Source organism: Aquarana catesbeiana, linkage group LG03 (assembly GCF_042186555.1).
Source record: "Aquarana catesbeiana isolate 2022-GZ linkage group LG03, ASM4218655v1, whole genome shotgun sequence".
In the NCBI taxonomy this organism is placed as follows: Eukaryota; Metazoa; Chordata; class Amphibia; order Anura; family Ranidae; genus Aquarana; species Aquarana catesbeiana.
The window spans coordinates 628,366,677-628,391,802 of record NC_133326.1 but is presented as its reverse complement, the minus strand read 5'-3'; the positions used below and the strand labels follow the sequence as shown (position 1 = coordinate 628,391,802).

Genomic DNA, 25,126 nt, shown 5'->3' with positions numbered 1-25,126 from the left:
CACCTCACATGATACCACAGTGTCCAGGGCAGCCTCCCCCCTGCCCACTACTTGTCCCAGCTCTGCACCCTATACTGCCAGAGCATCAAACAGTTATCATCAACAGGGGCGGCCCGTCCATTAAGGGCACACGGGCGCAACCCCTTCTCTCCAGCCACCCCCTATATGCATAATGGATAGATTCATGCATTGCATGAATCTATCCTTGGCTGCCACTGCCACCCTCTATTCAGGCGTCCGGCCCCTTTTCTGACGCCGGGCGCCTGAATTACAACTGCAGGGGTATATTTTTTTGAAGCACCTGATTAGAGCCACAGGCTCTAAAAGGCTTAAAAAAAGATGGACTTGGAGCGCAAAGCATTGCGCTCCCAGTCCACCCAAATGTGTTAGAAAAGCAAATCACTATTTGCTTTTCTAACACTGAATCGCTTCTCTGCCGATCAGGAAGCGCGGGTCTGTTACTCATTTCCCGATTGGCGGAAAGGTCAGGCGCTCCGCTTACTGTTAGATAGGTCAATTTGGTTGTCTGCAAGCTGGTGGTAAGTAGGCTTTGGCTTTTTTCTGGGCATTCCCCAGACTTTGTTGGTTTGTTTTAGCCTCCCAATGCTGCTTACTGCTATAGCCAGCTATAAATGAGAGTGGTGGCAAGCTTTTGTTATCACGTATGTGTTTGTATTGGTCCAGCAGCGCACCAACACCTTTGCAGCCATTGTGCTGTTGCTGAGTGTTTGGTGTGCCCCTGTACCTTTAAGGAAGGGTGGGCTCCCCTTCAGTCCACCTGCTCTCATTTATCCATTAAAATACATGTGCCTCCACTGTGAGGACACTCATAGTTTAGTGTTAGGACCACAGATACAAGGGTGCTGTGACGTGGCCCTGTGGCTCACGCATGCGTTTGCAAATGCGTGCGGACTAAACCCCTTTTTTAACGCTTACTGTTAGATAGGTCAATTTGGTTGTCTGCAAGCTGGTGGTAAGTAGGCTTTGGCTTTTTCCTGGGCATTCCCCAGACTTTGTTGGCTCCCATTGGACGCCTAGGAGGAGGGGTGAAGATACATGGCGGAAGCTGCCGTGTCATCAGAATGGAAGAGGACACGGAGCCGCCGCAGCCTGTACCCTTGCTACCCGCCGCAGCCTGTACCCCTGCTACCCCCAGATACCCGCCGCAGCCTGTACCCCTGCATGATGTGCGCACCGATTGGGTAAGTGCCGGTGAACTGGCAGACAGTGCGGGGAGGGGTGTAGCATCCTCTAGCTTAGTATGCTAGATGTAGATAGTTTTTTTGTAAGCTGTAGTGTAGGTACATTTGGCCTGCCTGAGAGCTAGGCCTTGATTGAATCTGGGTCAGGGCTGAGAGAGGCTGGATGATTTAACAAGCAGCACCTCTGGCAACTCCCCCTCCTCTCCGGAACCTTGGAGAGTTTCCAGAAGTAGTGGGTGGAGTCTAGGAGAAGCTGCTTAGAGTATTGAGGAGGGCCCCAGCCAATCCGTAGCAAGTGGGCTGGCAGGGGACGGGCACCTCTCAAATACTCTGGGCTTATGCCAGCAGTGTTAGTCGGAAGATTGACGTGGAGTGCTGAGGTTGGCTGTCATTGGCCCTTGAGGGTGCCCCCTGGGGGGGGGGGGGTGACCTCAGTCCAGGGGCTCAGGTGCTGGAGGGGCCCTCCACAACACACAGAGGAATCCTTTCCTGGATGAACGGACAGGTGTGAGGACAGCAAGAGAAAGTCAGCATGTCTGGAAGATCTCCTGAGTCAGTCTAGGAGGACTGATGAGTGCCAGTCTGGAGGACTGTGGTGAAGTAGCCAGGAGGACAGGGCCTGAAGAGGTGGCTCTGGGACCAGTGATCACAGGAGGAAGTGCAGTAAATAGAGTATGTTAGTGCTGTCACTCATCCTACATCCTAAAAGTATAAGGGCTGTGAGTCCCTACTTGTAATGGGCCAGTGCTACAGATTTTTACATACCCTGTTTCCCTGAAAATAAGACCTAGCGTGATTGTTGATGATGGCTGCAATAGAAGCCCTACCCCCCCAAATAAGCCCTAGTTAAAGTCCTTGTAGGTCTTATTTTCAGGGTAGGGCTTATTTTTGGGGAAACAGGGTAGGGCTTATTTGGGGGGTAGGGCTTATATTGCAGCCATCACTGACAATCACGCTAGGTCTTATTTTCGGGGAAACAGGGTAGTGTCACCACTGGCGATTCTGCAAGCAAGTGAAGTGCTCAAGGAAGGAAAGGAGCTGTATATAGGACTGTATATACTAGGAGTTGTCCCTTCAGTTGTCCCCAAAGAAGTGGGCATCCTATAATACCCCTACCCCCATCCAAGTTTTATCCCCTCAATAAAACACAAAAAACAAAGTGCTGGTCTGTTTCCTGAATCAAGTGTGCCCGTGGAAATTCGGTGTGCCTGGCTGTGCAGGGTGGGGGATCCCAGTTCACCCGTGGCTCTTACGTGGGGTGCGCTACAGGGGGGATTTCAAATCCCCAGACCACTGGACCAGGTAGGAGGTAAATACAGTGGTGACTGGGGAGTGGGGAGGGTATATGGAGTTAATTCATCTTTACATGTTTTCCTTAAAGGTGAATCAACCCTTAAGAGGAACTTCACTTCCCTTTATTCATTTTTTTTTCCAGTCCTCTCTTTCCTTGACACAAAAAAACATAGTCACATGTCCAGTAAATGCAGCACTGTCCTGCTGTAATCTGCCACATGCCAGGTCCTGCACCGCCATCTTCTTTTCTTACGTCATCAGGAGCCTGTTGTCTTTTCGGGGGTTCATACCGCAGGCCCCGATGATGTGCTGCAAGGTCCTCCCTCCTTCATCTGCTGTCTCTAAGCTAATGCCTCCTGGGATATCGGACTTGGATATCCCAGGAGGCTACTGGAACAAAAAACACATCATTTTGTCTAGGCAGGGGGTGGGCTGAATAATAAATGTAAAAAAAAAAAATGGTAAAAAGGAAAAGGCAGCTTTCTATATTGTGAAGGTGGGAGGGTTGAGGAGTACGAAAAGTACTCTTTTGAAGTGAAAGTCCGGTGTAAAGGCTCACACGGCTGTTCATAGTTGTACACTGTGTACTGTGGATCGTTGGTGTGGTGTGTCAGTCTGACACACTGCATCTCTGATCTTGGTTAAGAGCCTCTGACGTAGGCTCTTTATCATGTGATCAGCTGTGTCCAATCACAGCTGATCACGGTGTAAACAGGAAGAGCCCTTTATCGGCTTTTACTCCACTCGCACTGCCAGACGCGAGTAGAGGAGAGCCGATCGCCTGCTCTCCTGACAGGGGGGTCTGCGCTGATTGAGTATTAGTTGAGACCCACCGAGGGTGCCCACTAGGTGTGCCCACCCGTGACCACCAGGGATGCCAATCAGTGCCTATTAGAGGTGCCAATCAGTGCCCATTATAGATGCCAATCAGTGCCTCCTCATCAGTGCTGCCTATCAGTGCCATCTATCACTGTCACCCATCAGTGCACATCAGTCATGCCTATAAGTGCCCATCAGTGCCACCTATAAGTGCCCTATCAGTGCAGCCTTTCAGCGTCCATCAGTGTCGCCTATCAGTGCCCAACAGTGCCATCTATGAGTGACCATCAGTGCCGCCTATCAGTGCCCATCAGTGCTGCATATTAGTGCCTTATCATCAGTGCCCATCAGTGCCACCTCATCAGTGTAGCTTCATCAGTGCCCATCAGTGAAGGAGAAAACTTACTTATTTACAAAATTTTTTAACAGAAACAAAGAAAAACTTTTTTTTTACAAATTTTTGGTATTTTTTTATTTGTTTAGCAAAAAATAAAAACCCCAGAGGTGACCAAAGACCACAAAAAAAGCTCTATTTGTGGGAAGAAAAAAAAATAGTTTGGGTAGAGCGTTGCATGACCGCGCAATTGTCATTTACAATGCAACAGTGCTGAGAGCTTAAAATTGGCCTGGGCAGGAAGGGGGGAAAGTGCCCTGTATTGAAGTGGTTAAATATATATATATTACTCCTAGGTAAGTGCTGCAAAAATGTGCAAGTAGAAAACAACTCCACCACAGTGAATCACTTTTGGGCAAATTCTCACCTCACTGTATTGACCCCCAAGACAAAGGTCAGCAAATAAATGGACTCCTTTCCTTCCTAATCAGCAAGGACTTTGGCTCTTGGAGAATGTCAGCAGCCCAGGTGGGTGGATGGACAATTCAGTGTGTATTTATATGTTAGAAGACAATGAGAACCTATATAGTGCTCACTGTTATTTTATTTTTTAAAAAAGCATACAAAAGCATAAAAGGTTGCAGATGGGAACTTTTTAAAGCTGTATAGGCTCATGTTTGGACATAATACATGTGATTGGCTTTTTTATTTTTATGCTTTTTTAAATAAAATAACAGTGAGCACTATACAGGTTCTCATTGTCTTGTATCATCTATCCATCCACCCACCTGAGACACTGAGAGTCCTTGCAGGAAAGGAGTCCGTCTGTTTAGTGTTTGAGTACATACTGACCTTTGTCTTGGGGGTCAATACAGTGAGGTGAGAGTTTGCCCAAAAGTGATTCACTGTGGTGGAGGTGTTTTCTACTTGCACATTTTTGCAGCACTTACCTAGGAGTGATATACACACCGGCCACATTATTAGGTACACATGTTCAGTTGCTTGGTACCACAAATTGCTAATCAGCCAATCACATGGCAGAAACTCAATGCATTTAGACATCTAGATGTGGTGAAGACGACTTGCTGAAGTTCAAACCGAGCATCAGAATGGGGAAGAAAGGGGATTTAAGTGACTTTGAACATGGCATGGTTGTTGTTGCCAGATGGGCTGGTCTGAATATTTCAAAAACTGCGGACCTACTGGGATTTTCACGTGGGGGATGTGGGAGATATTTACTTGGGCCCCTTAGTACCAGTTGATCATCATTTAAATACCATGGTCTACCTGAGTATTGTTGCTGATCATGTCCATCCCTTTATGACTACAGTGTACCCATCTTCTGATGGCTCCTTCCAGAAGGATAATGCACCATGTCACAAAGCTCAAATCATCTCACCACTGGTTCCTTGAACATGACAATGAGGTCACTGTACTCCAATGGCCTCCACAGTCACCAGATCTCATCCAATAGAGCACCTTTGGGATGTGGTGGAACGGGAGATTTGCATCATGGATGTGCAGCTGACAAATCTGCAGCAACTGTGTGATGCCATCATGTCAATATAGACCAAAATTTTTGAGGAATGTTTCCAACACCTTGTTGAATCTGTGCCATGGAGAAATAAGACAGTTCTGAAGACAAAAGGGGGTCCAACCCGGTACTAGGAAGGTGTACCTAATAAAGTGGCCGGTGAGTGTATATTACAAGTTGTATTGGACTCCCACATTCACAATTCAATGGACTTTTATTGTTCATGAGTCATTGATAGTTTTTTTTCTGATTATTTGATGATTGCTGAAAACACAAACAACATCATTTCACAGACAGTGGTTATAACTCACAGATAAACTATTGGTGATAGAGCAGCATTCATTTATTATTTATACATTGCCCAGATCAGCATGTTTCTGCAGCGGGTTCAGCCAAGGAATTTACATTCAGCTGCAGACAGTTCTCCTGTACAGATCAATGACAGGCTGACACTGTCCATAGCTGTTCCCAAGTAATCAAGGAACAACTATACAGTATCTCACAAAAGTCAGTACACCCCTCACATTTTTGTAAATATTTTATTCTATTTTTCATGTGACAACACTGAAGAAATGACACTTTGCTACAATGTAAAGTAGTGAGTGTACAGCTTGTATAACAGTGTAAATTTGCTGTCCCCTCAAAATAACTCAACACACAGCCATTAATGTCTAAACCGCTGGCAACAAAAGTGAGTACACCCCTAAGTGAAAATGTCCAAATTGGGCCCAATTAGCCATTTTTCCCTCCCTGGTGTCATGTGACTCGTTACAAGGTCTCAGCTGTGAATGGGGAGCAGGTGTGTTAAATTTGGTGTTATCACTCTCACTCTCTCATACTGGTCACTGGAAGTTCAACATGGTACCTCATGGCAAAGAAATCCGAGGAACTGAAAAAAAGAATTTTTGCTCTACATAAAGATGGCCTAGGCTATAAGAAGATTGCCAAGACCCTGAAACTGAGCTGCAGTACGGTGGCCAAGACCATACAGCGGTTTAACAGGACAGGTTCCACTCACAACAGGCCGCGCCGTGATCGATCAAAGAAGTTGAGTGCACGTGCTCAGCATCATATCCAGAGGTTGTCTTTGGGAAATAGACGTATGAGTGCTGCCAGCATTGTTGCAGAAGTTGAAGGGGTGGGGGGTCAGCCTGTCAGTGCTCAGACCATACGCCGCACACTGTATCAATCTGGTCTGCATGGCTGTCATCCCAGAAGGAAGCCTCTTCTAAAGATGTTGCACAAGAAAACCCACAAACAGTTTGCTGAAGACAAGCAGACTAAGGACATGGATTACTGGAACCATGTCCTGTGGTTTGATGAGACCAAGATAAACTTATTTGGTTCAGATGGTGTCAAGCGTGTGTGGTGGTAACCAGGTGAGGAGTACAAAGACAAGTGTGTCTTGCCTTGTCAGTCAAGCATGGTGGTGGGAGTGTCATGGTCTGGGGCTGCATGAGTGCTGCCAGCACCGGGGAGCTACAGTTCATTATGAGAACCATGAATGCCAAAATGTACTGTGACATACTGAAGCAGATCATGATCCCCTCCCTTCAGAGACTGGGCCACAGGGCAGTATTCCAACATGATAACGACCCCAAATACACCTCAAAGATGACCACTGCCTTGCTAAAGAAGCTGAGGGTAAAGGTGATGGACTGGCCAAGCATGTCTCCAGACCTAAACCCTATTGAACATCTGTGAGGCATTCTCAAATGGAAGGTGGAAGAGTGCAAGGTCTCTAACATCCAGCTCTGTGATGTCATCATGGAGGAGTGGAAGAGGACTCCAGTGGAAACCTGTGAAGCTCTGGTGAACTTCATGCCCAAGAGGGTTAAGGCAGTGCTGGAAAATAATGGTGGTCACACAAAATATTGAAACTTTGGGCCCAATTTGGACATTTTCACTTAGGGGTGTACTCACTTTTGTTGCCAGCAGTTTAGACATTAATGGCTGTGTGTTGAGTTATTTTGAGGGGACAGCAAATTTCCACTGTTATGCAAGCTGTACACTCACTACTTTACATTGTAGCAAAGTGTCATTTCTTCAGTGTTGTCACATGAAAAGATATAATAAAATATTTACAAAAATGTGAGGGGTGTACTCACTTTTGTGAGATACTGTATATGGCTAGATACAAATGATCAGTTATGTACATAGACTGTTTGTCTCCAGGGACACTCATCTGTCCCTAAGTCCCGGTTCACACCAGTGCGCTGTGCGATATTGCATGTGATTCTCACTACACTGCAGTGCAAATCACATGCGATGTCTGTGCGATGCGATTTCAGCCATACACATAGTATGGCTGAATTTGCATCGCATTCGGACCAAACTCGTACAGGACCCTTTTTTTGGTCTGCACCAGAATCGGATCCCATGTGATCCGATTCATGTCTGAACTGACAGTTCACACTGCGATATGCAAACTGATTTGGGGGTGTCATTAACTTTCTATTGACACTCCTGAAGTTCGCATAGCGCAGTGTGAACTGCCTTGTGAGTCAGGTGCGATGCGAGAACCTGCAGTGGATTCACAAGGTTCCCGCATGGCACTGGTGTGAACTGAGCCTAACTGCAGGTAATCGCTCTATATGCGACTACATGCAGACAGCTGCAGAGCCTCTCAGCCTGTCAAGGATTTGTACTGCAGGTAAATGTTAACACCCGGCTGTACCTGCCGCACTGCTTCTGTTAAGTACCCGCAGCTAAAAAGGGCAGTTGGGGCTTGCTTTAGGGTTCATTTACATATGTGATAGGAAGAAATTGGATTGGTTTTAGAGACATTTGACAGGAGGTGAGGAGGCAATATGTTGCCTTCTCACCACCTGTTTTAACCCCCTAAATGCCACACGAAAAATTGTGGCTCTATTATCATGAATGGGTCACATTTGGCAGTAATGCCCGACGATCACAACAGGAGGTTGTGCCATCGCTGTGAAGTAGAGATGGGCCAAACACCCCCCGGTTCAGTTTGCCCTAGAACTCTCGAACATCGCAAAAGTTCGGACCCGTACCATGAACCCCACTGAAGTCTATGGGACCTGAATGTGAAAAATCAAAAGTCCCCATTTTGAAGACTTATATTCAAGTTATTAGCCATAGAAAGGGTATGGGGGGCCGGGTACTGCCCCACGGGACATGTATCAATGCAAAACAAACTTTTAAAAAAGATGGTTTCACATTTATGTAAATTGGATGCGGGTTTCCCCGTATCCAGTTCGCATAGCAGGAGATTGTGCCTGGCTCTCTATGGAGCCGGTTCACACAACTCTGCAGCGGCTCCGGAGCAAATTGCACAGGACTCCTGTGCATGTTTTGGTCCATTTCAGGTCCGAATTCAGCCCAAAATTCAGGCTGAAATCAGACCTGAAACGGTAAATGGAGACGCAGCGGACTCCTGCTACGAGCCGCTGCGTGTTCCAGTGTGAACCCAGCGTAAAGGAGCAGTGATTTTAATGATGCATAAAGTGAAACAATAAAAATGAAAAATTCTTTTAAATATAGTGCCTGGGGGTCCCCTTAGTCTGCCTGTAAAGTGGCGCATCTGTATAGAACATGCTGCAGCAAAACTGACATTTATAAAGAAAAAAAAAAAAGATATTTAAATTGATTTTCCCTGCAGGAACAAGCTGGTATTTAGAGGTACTTCAAAATGTTGTGTTGAATACTGGAATGACTTGGCTTTCTCGTATGAAAACCACCTACAAACATTTTCCATCTGGCTCTTTCGAATTTTCTTGTCACTATAGTCAAATACAAACATTGATTTGACCCCACTAATGATTAGAAAATTGAATAAATATTCTTAAGATAAAACATTTTGAACAAAATATTACTAGCACATGGTCAGATATGCAGCAGTGCTTAGCACTCATATATACTGAGCCATTCAGTGCAACGTATTCCATGTGCACCTTGGGGCTTCATCATGACATTGTTCCCCTGGTCTCCACGGTGGCAGGGGTTTCCCGTTTCTTGGTGGCCAATCTGGAGTCTTCTCTTTTTGGCCAATCAGAAAACAGGTCTCACACCCACTTCTGATTGGCCGGATTGAGGATCAGTGTTACAACAGCAAATATTAATTCACCGTAGTAACACTTCAGTGGGCTAGTGGGGCAATGCTCTGTGCCACGAGCCACCCTATTTTGAAGCCTATTAGAGCCTATGACTCTAATCAGGTGCTTCAAAAAAACAACCCGCCTCTGTAATTCAGGTGCCAGGCATCCTAAAAGAGGCCGGATGCCTGAATAGGGGGTGGCCGCGGCGGCCATGGATAGATTCATGCTATGCATGAATCTATCCATTATTAATATAGGGGTGGCGAGGATAGAGGGGGTGGCGCCTGGGCGCCCCTAATGGATGGGCCGCCACTGGCCCATACTGTCACCAGCTCTTCTATCTTCCATCTTCTTCGAGGTTCGATGTCTTCAGAGCATTAGAAGGATGAGAGTGCCACAAAGCTAGATTCAGTCCAGTAAGAATTTATATTAACAAAATTCCAACACATTTCAGGGCTCAAAACTCCTCCTTCATCAGGGTTTGTGTGCTGGCAATAAAGTCAGGGTTGTACATGACAACAACTGTAAACTGATAGCACGAGATCTGGGCTGCCAGCTGCCAGCCAGCTGGGGTTCAGAGTCTTCTACACCTGGTACAGATCTATGCCAAGATTACACACTGGGCCTCGTACGCACGGCTCAGTGTACACAAATAAATGCTGACAGGTAGAGAGAAGCAGATATGATGTAAAAAAGGATAGAGTTTCTTCATTCTGTTTTTTTTTTTTTTTTTTTTTTTTTTAAAGATGACGTGACTTCTGCTTTAAGCCATATACTGGCCATTCACCAAACCCTGTGTTGTAGGAGGTAGGGAAGTGTGCATGTGCCCAAAGCTCATATATGTTTCACAGGGTCACAGCAACACGTTGTGGAGGTAGACAGCTCTGTAATAGTAGGAGTATGCATCATTATATGGTGTGGGTTGTATACCGCCAATGTGACTTTGTTGCCTATAATCACAAATTTCCCAGCATGCTGGGAAATTTTACAATAATCCCTATAACCTGTCTATATGTTTTGGTTTGTGTTATTTTTATGCTTGCTTTAAAAATATCCAGTATGTATGGATAAAGTATGTATGTGGACTTTACGGGCCACTGCCTAGAGAAGCAGGATTAGAGGAGGCAGCCAAAACCTCAAAATACACAGGTTTTTTTTTTTCACTCTTCTCTCCATCTCTGGGCGTTTGTGGTTAAAGGGTACACAAAAAATGAAAAGGTGAATTCCAAATATTCTGGACCCTGCTGCACGTAGCACCCATGGTGGCCCATGCTATTGGTGGACTGTACACCACAATATACAACCCCCCGGAATTAATATCCATCATAATGCTCAAAATGGTAAGCGTTCAATGATCAGCGCAACCATGTGACCATGCTGATCAATAAAAAGTACTTCTTTCTTCTGAGACACCTTACTGAAGGAAGGAGCCTTAGATATGCTTCTCATTGGTCATCAGAATTACGTTGCTGTGCTGACCAATGAGTACATTAAAGAGGAACTAAACCCACAGATTTGAAAAGTTTTAAAAAAACAGTTACATTCCTGGCATGCAAGAGATGCCAACTGTCACATTGGTTGTGCTCTCAACCAAACTGTCCAATTATCAAATAGCTGATGTCATACCTGATCACATGTGCAGCACCATGGCAGTTAAAGTGGAAGTAAACCCATCAATTTAATAGTTTCAAAAACAGTTAACATTCCCGGCATGCCGGAAATACTAGCTGTCATATTGGTTGTGCTCTCAACCAAACTGTCAAACCATCCAGTGACTGGTGTCATAACGGATCACATGCGCAGCATCATGGCAATTGCAAATTAAATAAAGGCCAAGATGGCAGCTTCCTTGGCTGAAAACTATAGGAGGGTTTAGTTCCGCTTTAAGATATATACTCACTCTGGGGCTGTGTACTATGATGTACAGTGTAAAGACCGCTATGCCAGCAGTACAAGGCACCAAGGCCACTATATGCAGCGGGGTCCAGAGGGATGGCCAAGATATTTGAAAATTGGAGTGGAGCTCCTCCTAAAAGGGGAAGCTCTTATCCCCCCCCTCCGCTGCCACATTTGGCATTTTTTCAGGGTAGGGGGGGCGGTACCTGGTTTTGACAGGTACCCGCTTCCACTTCCGGCTGACTTCGCCGCTGCGAACTCAGCCGGAAGTTCGGCCCCCCTCCTCCTTCCCCGCCACCAGGCCATTCACAAAGCGCAGCCCACTTCGCGCATGCGCAATAGGGGACTGGCTGAGATGGCGGCAGCAGCCCCCGAAAGCCGATTGAAAAGAAAACGAATCACTGATTGGCTGCTCTGGGTAACAGCACATTGCTTCAGGCGTTAATCCAAACAAAGCAGTGCGAAAAAGTGTGAAACGCGTTGGGTGGAGCTTGACACGTGACGCCACCACACTGGAAGCCCGGGTGGCGGCGTTAGATGTGAGTGCTGAAGGCTCTTTTTACATGTTGATATGCTGTTTTATCTGCTTACATCCGCCGTACAATAAATACTACACTATGTCACCTTTTTATTTATCTATGGCAGGGGTAGGCAACCTGGGGCCCTCCGGCTGTTGTGGAACTACATTTCCCATGAGGCATTGCAAGGCTGGCAGTTACAATTACTCCCAAAGGCATGATAGCCTACAACAGCTGGAGGGCCCCAGGTTGCCTACCCCTGGTCTGTGGCGTGTTACGGATTTTAACTGGAGTGTTGCCCCCTGGAGGATTTCAAAGGATTTTAAAGGTGATTAAAGATGTTCTGTACTGATACCTGTGTTCCCATCCACACAAGTTCTGTTGCTGCACAGTCACCTGCCAGCATTTGCGGTGGTGAGTGCGCGTTGCATGTGGACGGAGGCTAGTGATTGGTGGTTACGGTTTCTCTCTTGAAGTGGCACTATACACACGGATGTTGTATTCTTTGTAGATTTATACAGTATATATACTACATTTATACGGTATATTTATACTACACTATATGGTCTTCTTTCCTTTCTAACATATCCGGAGTTCCAGGTTAACAATCTCTTGGAGTGCTGGCTGTTTCCAGAGGAGATCGCAAATGCAGCAGTTTAAAGTGTTGAGACAAACCATTTACCACTGACAGGGGTGCTTACAATGATAAGCTTTTTTAAAATGTATTCATGTGTAGCGCCCTGCTCCTGTTGACCAGGCGCTCGTATGTAAATTTAGTTTTTGGCTGAGCTGTAACCAACTCAGATTGAATGTATATAGTTTACTGGATCTGTTCTGGAATTGACTTGGTTGTGCAGTTCCCACTGTTGCCAGTAGGTGTCACTGGTACCACAGGGCAGTGTGCGAATAACAACTTGGTGAAACTGTAATGAATATTCTTTTTTCAGAAACAGCCCAGTAGGAGGTTCCGGCTGTGCGTTCTGGGAGAGAGTATTTATGTGACAGATGCCATGTGCTTAGGGAGTTCTTACCTTGTGGCCCTCCAGGCTGGAGGGATACGTCACTGCAGCTGTGCCAGCAGGCCCAGAAGCCTGTCTGGGGCCTACTACCGCAGAGGAGATCCAGGGGAGGACCCTTGCTGGAGAAAGCCAGGATGAAGGCTGGTCCCTCAGAATGGCCTTGTGACTTACTTGGAGGATGCACCTATCTCCAACCTACCCTCACAGTACTGCCAGGTCGGCTTAAAGGTTCTGGTACTGTGAAGAAGCTGCTCTATAATTCAATCAAGGTAACTAACTGTCTGGCTGCTAAGTTTCTGAGAGAGACTTATCCAGGCGTACGCTGGCTGCTACGTCTGTGAGAGAGGCTTATCCAGACATCTTGCAGGTTGCTAGATCTGTGGTAGAGATCTACCCAGCCATGCAAGATTTATAGAGAGAAAGCGGTGTTTTGTCCTCTATTCTGAAGAGTCTGTAAGTGATCTGTTAAAAGAGAGAAAAAGGTATCTGCAACTCCCCTTCAACCTCTTTACTGCTACTTCCTTCAAGTTCTTTTCATTAAAGCAGGGATATGCAATTAGCGGATCTCCAGCTGTTGCAAAACTACAAGTTCCATCATGCCTCTGGGTGTCATGCTTGTGGCTGTCAGAGTCTTGCTATGCCTCATGGGACTTGTAGTTCTGCAACAGCTGGAAGTCCGCTAATTGCATATCCCTGCATTAAAGCATTGAAGAAAAAAAGAACTAAGTGACTGGTGCGTCCATTGATGGGCGCAAGTCCCAGTATAGACTCTAAGTCTCTGATATGGTGACCTCCTTCGGGGGTCAGTGCTACACATGTAAAATCTTTACCCCCCTCCCACAAAAAACAAAAAAAACTTCATCTAGCGTGGAGGCGCGCTAGTACAGGAGGTGTTTTACAGGCCAGATGACCAGGTGAAAACAGAGAGAGAAAAAGCCTAACAAAAAACGAATGCAGCCACCACATCTAATGATTGGTAAGCTGCAAAATATATTACTAGAAGGGGGAGAAGTTGGGAGGGGATTATCACGTTGCAATGCAATATATTATATTTATGGTTTTGGGTTTATTACGGCCTTAACTACTTAACGACCAGCCGCCGCAATTGTACTGCGGCAGGTTGGCTCTCCTGTGCGAATAACCGTCATTGTACGTCAAGTGCGTACGTGGCGATCTGTGGGCGCACGTGCCTGCCCATTCACTAGTGGGGGAGCCAATCAGCGGGTCCGGCGGACTCGATGTCCACGGTTCACCCGCGATCATGCCACAAACAAACAGATCCCCGTTCTGTCAAGGGAGTAGAGCGAGATTGTCTTTTCCTAGAAATTAGGAACAGCGATCTCTGTACTCCCTGTCAGTCCCCTCCCCCTACAGTTAGAAACACCTCCCACATTTAACCCTTTGATCGCCCCCTAGTGTTAACCCCTTCCCTGCCAGTGTCATTTACACAGTAATCAGTGCATTTTTATAGCACTGATCACTGTATAAATGTCACTGGTCCCAAAAAAGTTTCAAAAGTGTCAGATTTGTCCGCCGTAATGTTGCAGTCCCGCTAAAAAAATCGCAGATTACCTCCATTATTAGTAATTAAAAAAAAAATGTCATAAATCTATCCACTATTTTGTAGACGTGATCAATTTTGCGCAAACCAATCAATATACTGGGATTTTTTTTTACCACAAATATGCAGAAGAATACATATTGGCCTAAACTGAGGAAGAAATTAGTTTTTTTTTACATTTTTTGGGGATATAATTATTATAACAAAAAGTAAAAAATATATTTTTTTTTCAAAATTGACGCTCTTTTTTTGTTTATAGCGCAAAAATAAAAACCGCAGAGGTGATCAAATACCACCAAAAGAAAGCTCTATTTGTGGGAAAACAAAAGAAATCAATTTGTTTGGGTACAAGATCGCACAACCGCGCAATTGTCAGTTAAAGTGACACAGTGCCGTATCTCAAAAAATAGCCTGGTCAGGAAGGGGCTGAAGTGGTTAAATACAGCTTAATACAGAGAAATTTGTTTTAAAATATACAAGCTCATCACACGCATCTTTGTATCAATGTACAATATGAATTTAATCAACTCTCCCCAGAAATGGCAGCCAGAGTCACAAGCGTCCATCAGAAGCTTTCCCATTCAGATTTGGGGTAGTTAGCATTTGAAAAGGAGCGCCCTTCCCCCCCTCCCCAATGGCAGCACAATGCACTGGGACAGAGGTCCTCCAGACAAGCACTTCTATCACACATTAGAAGAACACATCCTGCCTTGTATCCTAACACATATCCCCCCCAGCAACCAATCAGCAGTCCTCCTTGGGTGTTCTGACAGCTATAAAACGATGATTTATGGGTTTGCGCACTTTGCGCTCTTCTCCTGCTCGGTTGAAGGAACCCTCATTGGGGGTTTGATAAAGCTGGGCAATGAGGTATGCCAAGAGCGGTAACCCATATCCAACCAGATCACGCCTTTCCAGAACAAGTGGGGCATGGGATGAGCCCCTGCTGGCGTTCAGCGCCCGATCTTCCAAAGGGGGGTGGGGGTGGGGGACCCGATTCTGGACTTGGGGGCAGCGGACCCTCGTACTTTTCCCAACATTACATGTTTTGTCGGTCTGGAGCAGTCGGAACGCTGATCGGTTGCATTTGGTTGTGGCACAAAGACTGGTGCGAAGCTTCCTACAGAAATACGCCAAACACGCCGCTATTATCCTCTAGAATTACTGACGCAAGGCCGGGATGTGCGAGGAGATCCTGGCATTCATCCACAGAGCCGGAGACATAATGCAGGATAATATTACAGACAGGTAGATGAGACAATGGTAAACCTCGGCACTCACCTCCTCGTAGCTCTTCACTCCCTGCGTCCCTCCTCTCTCCTCGCACACAGACAAGTGTCAGGGGAAGAAGAGGAGATGGATGGGGACAGGGTACCAGGGAGGAGGAAGCCACCAATAGGAGGAGAGAACACAGAGCATTTGGAAACTAGCTCTCCCCCCCCTCCTCCTCCTCCTCCTCCCTCTCCTCCTCACTCCCCAGGCTAAGGGTTGATGTGAATATTCATACCCTCCCAGGGGAAGATTAACGCTTTCTATTATCCGTCACAAGTAGACGGCAGAGCAGATCAATAGAACTCCCTCCAACTACACAACAATACACTGTGCACTCATTGAAAGGACCAGCAGCAGCCGGAGCTGCCTCCCTGGCACACTGTGTACAGCACAGAGAGGGGGCTAATTTCACCACACACAGGGGCCCGTGTATGAAGACTGGGGCAGAAGAGTCTTCCCAGCCCATAGCGACCGGTTGCATGGCAGGTGTCGGATTGGTAGGACTGGTTACCAAGTTCAAGCCGAACCCTAGGCACCACTGTAATCCTTAAAGCCACTTGAAGACCAGGCTTTTCCTGGCACTTTTTGTTACAGGGCACTTAAACCCCCCTCCTGCCCACCTGCCCAGACCAACTTTCAGCGCTGTCACACTTTGAATGACAATTGCGCGGTCATGCTACACTGTACTCAAATGACATTTTTATCATTTTTTCACACAAATGGAGCTTTTATTTGGTGGTATTTAATCACCACTTGGGTTTTTATTTTTTGCTAAACAAACAAAAAAAGACAGAATTTTTTGAAAAAAAAAACATGTTTTATAGTTTGTTATAAAATTTTGCAAACGGGTAATTTTTCTCCTTCATTGATATTCGCTGATGAGGCTGTACTGATAGGCACAGATAAGGTGACACTGATGGGCACTGATAAGATGGCACTGATGGGTGGCACTGATGGGCACTGGTAGGTGGCACTGATGGGCAGCACTGGTGATGAGGCACTGATTGGTGACATTTATAGGTGGCACTGTGGGCACTGATAGGTAATGTGGTATTGATAGGCAGCACTGGTGATGAGGCACTGATTGGTGACATTTATAGGTGGCACTGTGGGCACTGATGGGTGTTACTGTGGGCACTGGTAGGTGGCGCTGGTGGGCACTGGTAGGCGGCACTATTGTGCACTGGTAGGTGGCACAGGTGGGCACAGAAGCCTCTGCAGAGGCTCTCCACGATCGGGACTGATGTCCCTCTCACAGCCGCCAGTGATCGGCTCTGTTTACATCACATGATCAGCTGTCATTGGCTGACAGCTGATCACGTGGTAAGGGGTCGGGATCGACTTCTTACTCCGATCTGTGATCAGCCGAGTCTCATTGACTCGCCGATCACAGAGCAAGCCGCACACACCCTGCGCAGGCCGCTCGAGCACGGCAGGAAGTCTATGGACGCCCTCCCGGCAAAGTAGGTCCACGCTGCAGCTGTCTTTCGGCTATAGCGCGGACAGGAAGAGGTTAAGGCCAGGTTTACATATGTGCGGCCGCGGGTTCATGCCCGGGGGGGTTCCGAAGCGTGTCTGTTCACTGGTTCAAGTGCGATTCAGGTCCTAATTTTTGCCTGATTTTGCACCTGAACCGGACCCAAAACATGCACAAGACCCTTTTGCAATCTGCCCTGCGACCACCCCGGACTTTTGTGAACCTCCATTGAGAGCCGGTCACATTCGCCTCTCATTGCGAATCGAATAGGAGGGGACCCCCATCCAATTCGCACATATGTGAACCCGGCCTAAATAAGTATTTTTGCTAGAAAATTCCTTCTAACCCCCAAACAGTATACATTTTAGCAGAGACCCTAGGGAATAAAACGGCAATTGTTGCTATTTGGTATTTGCGCAGCGGTTTTTCAAAAGCCTTTTTTTTTTTTTGTTGAAAAGATTAACAAAAAAAAAACACAAAATATATACCCCAGTTTTTTTGTAAAATGTGAAAGATGATGTTATGCCGTGTATATAGATACCTAACATGTCACGCTTGAGGAATGGCGGCAAACTACGGTACTTAAAAATCTCTATAGGCGGCGCTTTAAACACCCTTATAAGTTACCTGTTTAGAGTTAGAGAGGAGGTCTAGCACTAGAATTATTGCTCTCGCTCTAACGTTCAGGGCGATGCATCACATGTGTGGTGCGAACACCATTTACATATGTGTGCACGACTTGCGTATGCATTTGCTTCTGCGCGCGAGCAGGGATGTTGGACGAGAAGGCTTGGCTCACAGTCTCCACTCTAATTCATCTCAAAGGTGTTCTGTGGGGTTGAGATCAGGACTCTGTGCAGGCCAGTCAAGTTCCTCCACCCCAAACTTGCTCATCCATGTCTTTATGGACCTTGCTTTGTGCACTGGTGCGCAGTCACAGGAAGGGGCCATCCCCAAACTGTTTCCACAAAGTTAGAAGCATGAAATTGTCCAAAATGTCTTGGTATGCTGATGCCTTAAGAGTTTCCTTCACTGGAACTAAGGAGCCAAGCCCAACCCCTGAAAAATAACCCCCCACCATAATCCTCCCTTTCTACTCTCTTGACATTCCAAAACTTCCTGCCAGCTTACCTCCCCAAACACATCTTGGAACAAACTATTGTCAACGTCATCTGCCTCCACCTCTAAGCACTAGAGGTGCTGAGCAATAGCAGTGGAGTGCTGGGGGGAGAGGTAGAGCAGCGAGGACTCTCTGGAGCCGCTGGCGGTTGCAGAAGGGGAGCGCCATTGCTTCTAGGCACAGAAGCGGGTCTTCTGTGTTTACAAGCGCCAATAGTGACTTACAAGCACAGGACAGGCGCTGGAGGTAGCGGAACAGAGTTCCGCCAATTTTCGGCTGAAAAAAGCACCGTAATGCCGCGTACACGCGATCGGAATTTCGGCCCGCAAAAGACCGATGATAGTTTTTCCTCGGAAAATGCGACCGTGTGTATGCTCCGTTGGACTTTTTCTGGCCGAATTCCAGGCAGCAAAAGATTGAGAGCAGGTTCTCAATTTTTCAGTCAGAAAAAGTTCCTATCCGAAAATGCGATTGTCTGTGGCAATTCCGACGCGCAAAATTCCTACGCATGCTCTCAAACAATTCGACGCATGCATGGAAGCATTGAACTTCATTTTTTCGGCTCGTCGTAGTGTTGTACGTCACCGCGTTCTTGACAGTTGTAAGTTCAGCGAACTTTTGCGTGACCGTGTGTATGCAAGGCAAACTTGAGTGGAATCCCGTCGGAAAAACCGTCATATCTTTTTCCGACGAGAAGTCTGATCGTGTGTACTCGGCATAAGAGGTAGTAGTATAAGATGTTAGACAGATTATTTAAAATAAATAATCACAGATGTATGCTTAGTGTAGCTAAGAGATCTATATCATGAAAAATTTGTATGTGGGTTTAGACCAACTTTAAATGCATTTTTTAAATACAAGCGTTGTAAGCACCTGAATTTGACCCAGTATCAGCCTCTTGCAATTTCTGTACAGCATGGCTGAAGTGTAAGAGAAAGAAGCAGCACAAGGACCCATCAGTTCATGTGCTGACAAGAAGCATGCTGATAGGAGGAGAAAGCAGAGAAATGGGCTCATCACTGTGCTGCTTTTACTTTCTCCTTTCACTACCCAGTCAAAGGCTGGCATGGGTCGAGGACAACCTAGGCTCAGAGCAAGTGAGTTAAATTATGCTGGCCATCAGACTGAGGACATCTAGCAACAGAAAGAAGAACTGCAGGTTAAATCTTTGGATTGAAGGTGAATATTGCTATTTTGTCAATTAATGGGCTATTAAGTTTTATCTTGTTATTTTTGGTTGGAGATCTTCTGTGCTAGGACTTATTGATTATCATAGGCAGAGGAAGCACACTTTATTGCTCAATAAGCTACTTAGTACAAGAACTGTGCTGAAAAGTGGACCATACAAGGAAGGGCAACTGACTTTGACTTGAATTTAGTAAGACTATTAGTTATCAATAGAGGGGTCGCCAGAATGAGGAAGGAGGTCCTGATTTCCCTACATAGATCTTTGGTTATCAATAGAGGGGTCACCAACAGGACGAAGGAGTTCCTGATTCCTAGTCTATATAGACCTTTAGTTATCTTATCACTAGAAGAGTCACCAGCAGGAGGAAGGAGGTCCTGATTTCTGTATAATAGAGCTTTAGTGAGACCTCATTTAGAATACCAGTTCTGGAGACCTCACTTACAGAAAGATATTGATGAGATAGAACAAGTCCAGAGACGGGTAACAAGAATGATGAAAGGGATAAAACATATCAATAGAGACCACTGGAAATTAATGGAAAGGGGAGACATGGTTGAATCCTTCAAATACATTGAAGGTGTGCATGAGGCTCAGGAGGGCAGTATTTTCAATATGTAGCTGAGATCAAGAACACGGGAACATGACCTCAAACTAGCAGGAGGAAAGTTCACAACTAATCTTAGAAAGTATTACTTTACAGAAAAAGAGAAAATATTACTTTACACAAAGAGTAGTGGATGCATGTAATAGACTTTCAGTAGAGGTACTGCATCGGTCAATAGTAAGTGTGTGGGCGGGGCCAGTTGATTGGCACCCAAGATAGAGTAATGGTACGCCAAGACCAAGGGAGGTGGCACAATTATTTGGATATGTAGAGATAACAAATGACACGTGGACGGCAGTGGCAAGATACTCACTTTACAGTTCCAGACAATGTGACAATGGAGCCTTAATATCACAGGCAACCTGGATACAATAGTTCTGAACAATGTTGGCGGTACTTTAACACAGTCTCTGCAATTTGATAGGCTTACGTTACAAGAGCAGCATATGATGAAGGGGGTGACTGATAGGAAAAACAGCAGTGCAGAATCCTTAAGCCATGTACACACGGGCGGACTTTTCAAATGTCCGACGGTCTTTCCGACGGACCTTTGACGGAGTTACGACGGACTTTCGGAAGACCGGACCTGCCCACACACGAATGGACTAAAGTCCATTCAAAAGTCCGTTGGTATGAACGTGATGACGTACGAACTAGAATTAGGGGACTAGAATAAGGAAGTTCATAGCCAGTAGCCAATAGCTGCTCTTGCGTCCTTTTTTGCCCATCGGACTAGTATACAGATGAACGTATTTTTCGACTGGACTCGAGTCCGTCGGAAAGATTTGAAGTGTGTTCCAAATCTAAAGTCCGTCTGATTTTCGACAGAAAAAGTCAGCTGAAGGTCCGATAAAGCCCCCACACGGTCGGATTGTCCGACGGATTTGTTCCATTGGACCAGTGTGTACACGGCATTAATAAACTGAAAGGAAGGTCCTTGACCCAACTCCCTGCAGATCCCAGATAGCGGAGCCAGGCATGCTATACTTCCTTAACTGAAACCTCTCCTTGCGCTAAATGCACTATCCCTAGTCAGTGGGGATCCGTCCCAAGTCCAACACTATCAACTTCGCAAATGCGCACCAACCACTGTGAAAAAGTGCTGTATATTAGCATTGCCCTCACAAAAGATGGCCAGGGCAGCAGTCTCTAATCAGACCACTGCTGCCCCTGTACCATCACATATGGCGACCCATCACATTTGGCTACCCGCTGGAGTGTGTATACGCGACAACGCAATATGCGTTCCAACACTTTAAGGACAAAACATCACACTAAAACTGTCAGATAGTGCAACAGGGCCCCTCGCGGGCTCGCTTCGCTCACCACACTTTGGGCACGGCCTTGCTTCACTCGGCATTATTATATTCTAACTCTATGTCCACTTGGATGGTGGGGCTTGAACCTGGACTTAGGGGTGGAGCCACATAATAACTGTGTTTTGTCGTAGAAGTGTTGGAACGCATATGGCGGCATCGCGCATGCGCACTCCAGCGGGTAGCCAAATGTGATGGGTCGACATATGTGACGCTACACCCTGATGACACCTAAGGAGGCTTCAGAGGAATAAAGCTCCTCTCAACCCCCATTCCCTTCTGCACAGCATCCAGCTAAACAGTGCCACCCGCAGTGGGGAGGGCAAACTGCGCCTGCCAGTGAATTTACACTTGCTTGGCCTAATTATAGATCTACACGCAGACAAAAAGCTTAACCCTATTCCCCACTTGAGGACTCAATTGACCTCCTGGTCTATTTCTGTTGTCTCTCTTCTATGTTTGTATGTTTCCATAGGCAATGAGTGATAGCCTTCTGGGTTGGCTGTTTTCACCCAGTGTCAGGGCTGGGTTCAGCCCTTCCTTCTCTGAGCTGGCTGCTCAGCTGTCGGCTAATTGCCAGCTCCTATCTCTCCACAGTTACTCAGCTGTTGATGATATCCTGCTCATCAGTCCTGCCTATTTAAGCCATCCAGTCCAGAGGAGCTTGCCTGCATTCCTGTTAAAAGACTTACTTGGCTGACATCCCTACTGGCTCCAGATCCTGCTTGCTGTTTTTCTACACTCATCTCTGGCTCCCTGACGTTTGGTTTGTCTGACTATCCGTTCCGGTTCCTGAACTCTGGCTCTGTTTTGACTACGTTTGTTCTATTTACTTTTGCTATTAAACAAGTGCGATTTAACTGTACTTCTCTCTTGGTCTGATTTCATGGTTTCAGACACCCAGACAGCAGTCTAACATCTATGGAGCACCAACAGTCTCCTGCAACTGTTCGGAGATTAGGCAGGCCAGAAAACCATGTCGGATTGTCTTTGATTGCCCTAAGACATGCTAGCGCTGGTATTATTCTAATTACCGGTATTTAAATGGAAATGTATTATTTTATTTATTGTAATATTATGCCTTTCCTTATATGAAAAAAAACTAGATGCTATTTTCTGTTGCTGGTATTCTTCATATCTATAATAAATAAAACATAAGATATGTTTTATCTGTAATGTTTAGTTTGTCTTTTTTATTTAAATCTGAACTCCAGACAGAAATCGCAATTACCATTTCATGTCTTAAAAAACCTTGTATTTAATACCATATCACACTGCTATTGTACCTGCTTGATATCTGTCTTTATATTAGAATTGTGTTATCCCTACATAGCAGGGAGGGACATCAACAATCTTCACTGCAATACACAAGCACAATACAAGGAGCAGAATGGTAACATACTGTGGTAACATGCATTTTTTGTCCCGTTAGTAGGGTTGGGTCTGTCTGTACTGTCTAGTAGGGGTACTTGGATCATAAGACCGGCTGAACAGAAAAATCTTTCAGCAGGTAAGGAAATGCACATACTGTATATATTTTTCAACTGCATATTCAGTTGTTTGCTTAGTGGTCAACTTTAATTCTGGTTATTTTAACTTTCTAAACATAATACATTTTTTTTTTTAAATGAGTCCAGTGTGCATGATACAGAGATAAGTTATTTCTACATGAGTTTTCAGGGCTATGTGTGCAATGAGAACGCAGCCACCCTCCATCTGTAGGTAGTCGTACACAGCCCTCCTCCCTGGGTCGGCTGCTTGGCAACGGTGTCTGGTCTGTCTTAAATAAGAGGATTTGAAGGATGAATGTAATAGTGTGAAATAGAAGCAGCGTTTATCAGTGGCAGCTTTCATTTTCTTTTATGTTGGACAGTTCTACACAAGCCCTCTGTGCGTCCTCAGGGTGGGGAGGTGGGGAGCAGCTGTCTCTTTATACCAAGCCCCCTGTGACTTCTAATCTGTCAACAAAGTTGAGCTACCCATAAACGGCTTGATAAAAGCAAGTGGAAGAAATAGTGCCCCATGTTTGGTGTCGGTGGAAGGAATAGTGCCTTATTGTTGGTGTCAATGGAAAGAATGGTGCCTCGTTGTTGGTGTCAGTTGAAGGAATAATGCCTCATATCAATGACAGGAAGTTATAGTGTCCCAAGGGCCGTATAAAGGCAGACAAAGGGCCGCATCAAGTCCGCGGGCTGCAGTTTGGAGGCCGCTGGCAGACCCAGCATTCAGAAGGGGATGAATGTCCACCTTTATTTATCTTATTTCGTCTCCCACTCACTGCCATGCTGCCTTAGGCACACTGTGGTAAAGATTGGGAAGAAGGACTCTTTTTATGTAGGCCAAGACTCCCTCGTGAAAAAGAGGGATGGGAGTATTATGACGTGACGTGAAAGCAGAGGGAACGAGGACTCTATGAGAGGACTGAGGGCTCTGATGTGAAGGGGGTGTGGAGAGTGAGGGTTCTGATATGATAGGGGACCCCATTTTAGACTGAGGTGCCTCCAGATCTTGCATATTCTCAAAGGGTGCCATGAATGCAAACATTGGGGCACCCGCTCTACCACTGACACCCGAGATGGGGCACTATGTCATTGTTTTTACTTTCACCCAAGCGTAAGGCATTTTCTGCACCTACTGGCCACAGTCCGGCCCTCCTATAGTCTGGAGGACAATAAACTAGTCCTTTGTTTAGAAAGTTTGGAGCCCCCTGGTTTATACTAAAATTGTCCATACATGTATAGAATTCTTTTGTTCCACCTGCAAATACCTGCATTCATGCTAAACAGTGCTCGCTGACAGAATACCAGTGTTGTTTCAGTGCGCATTGATACCCGATGCCTCCTCTGTAGTTCCGACTCCTGTGAACTCAGAGTGAGGTGCCGGGAGTAGTACAGCAAGCGGGAGGTGAAGGAGGGGACTTTCAATGGCAGAGCCCATCACAGACTATGGGAGGGAGCACTGAGCTCCAGCACATGGCTGGATAAGGAGGTGAGATCCAATGATGAGTCTGTGTAAGGCAGCAGTGTGATGCAGAGTGCGACGGGGGTAGACGGGGGTAGAGAGCCTGAGCATTGTGTGTATAATAAGGCATGTAAAATTCATGTTAGTGGTCCGCCCGTTTCAAAAATTGGGAGTTTAGTGGTCTGTGAGGTCCAAAAGGTTGACGACCGCTGTTCTACAGTGTATATTCCTTACTTTCTTCCTGAGCAGGGTAGTCTTAAGCTGGCCTTACAAGCATCAAATTTTAATTTGCGCTATGGGAGGCTCCACCGGCAACACCTGGATGAAAACAATTTTCATTTTTCGTTCAACTTTTGTTGAAGTAGCCGAGTAGAAAATTGTCTGCTGAATAGTGTGTGCATTATTTCAGATGTGGGCACTGTTTGGGCATTTTGACAGACGACAATACCAGCTGTAGTATACAATAGCCCACAATGGAAGATTTATCCATCCACGCTGTTTAGGATGGATAGAGAAACCTGTTATGTAGCGTACACACGGTCGGACTTTTTGACCGGAGTTGTCCGACGGACGCCGACGGACCAAATCCGGCGGACAATCCGATCGCGTGTGGGCTTTTCCAGTCGCAAATCTGACAGACTTTAGATTTGGAACATGCTTCAAATCTTTACGTCGTAACTCCGCCGGACCCAGAAATCCACTCGTCTGTATGCTAGTCCAATGGACAAAAACCCACGCTAGGGCAGCTATTGGCTACTGGCTATCAACTTCCTTATTTTACTCCGGTGTACGTCATCACGTATGAATCCGTGAGACTTTGGTGTGATCGTGTGTAGGCAAGTCCGTTCGTTAAAAAGTCCGTCGGAAGTCCGTCAAAAGTCCATCGAAAGTCCGCTGGAAAGTCTGTCGGACTAGTCTGGTCGAAAAGTCCGCCTGTGTGTACGCAGCCT

At 46.1% G+C, this 25,126-nt stretch overlaps 1 protein-coding gene across 1 annotated transcript in view; it reads right to left on the bottom strand.

Annotated features, from left to right (window-relative positions):
- Positions 1-15,662, bottom strand: part of PRR36 (proline rich 36) — a 44,595-nt gene extending 28,933 nt beyond the window's left edge. Inside the window, exon 1 of the mRNA XM_073622436.1 lies at positions 15,519-15,662. The gene's annotated coding sequence lies outside the window, so the exon portion shown is untranslated. The remainder of the gene's footprint in view (positions 1-15,518) is intronic.
- Positions 15,663-25,126: the final 9,464 nt, after the last annotated feature.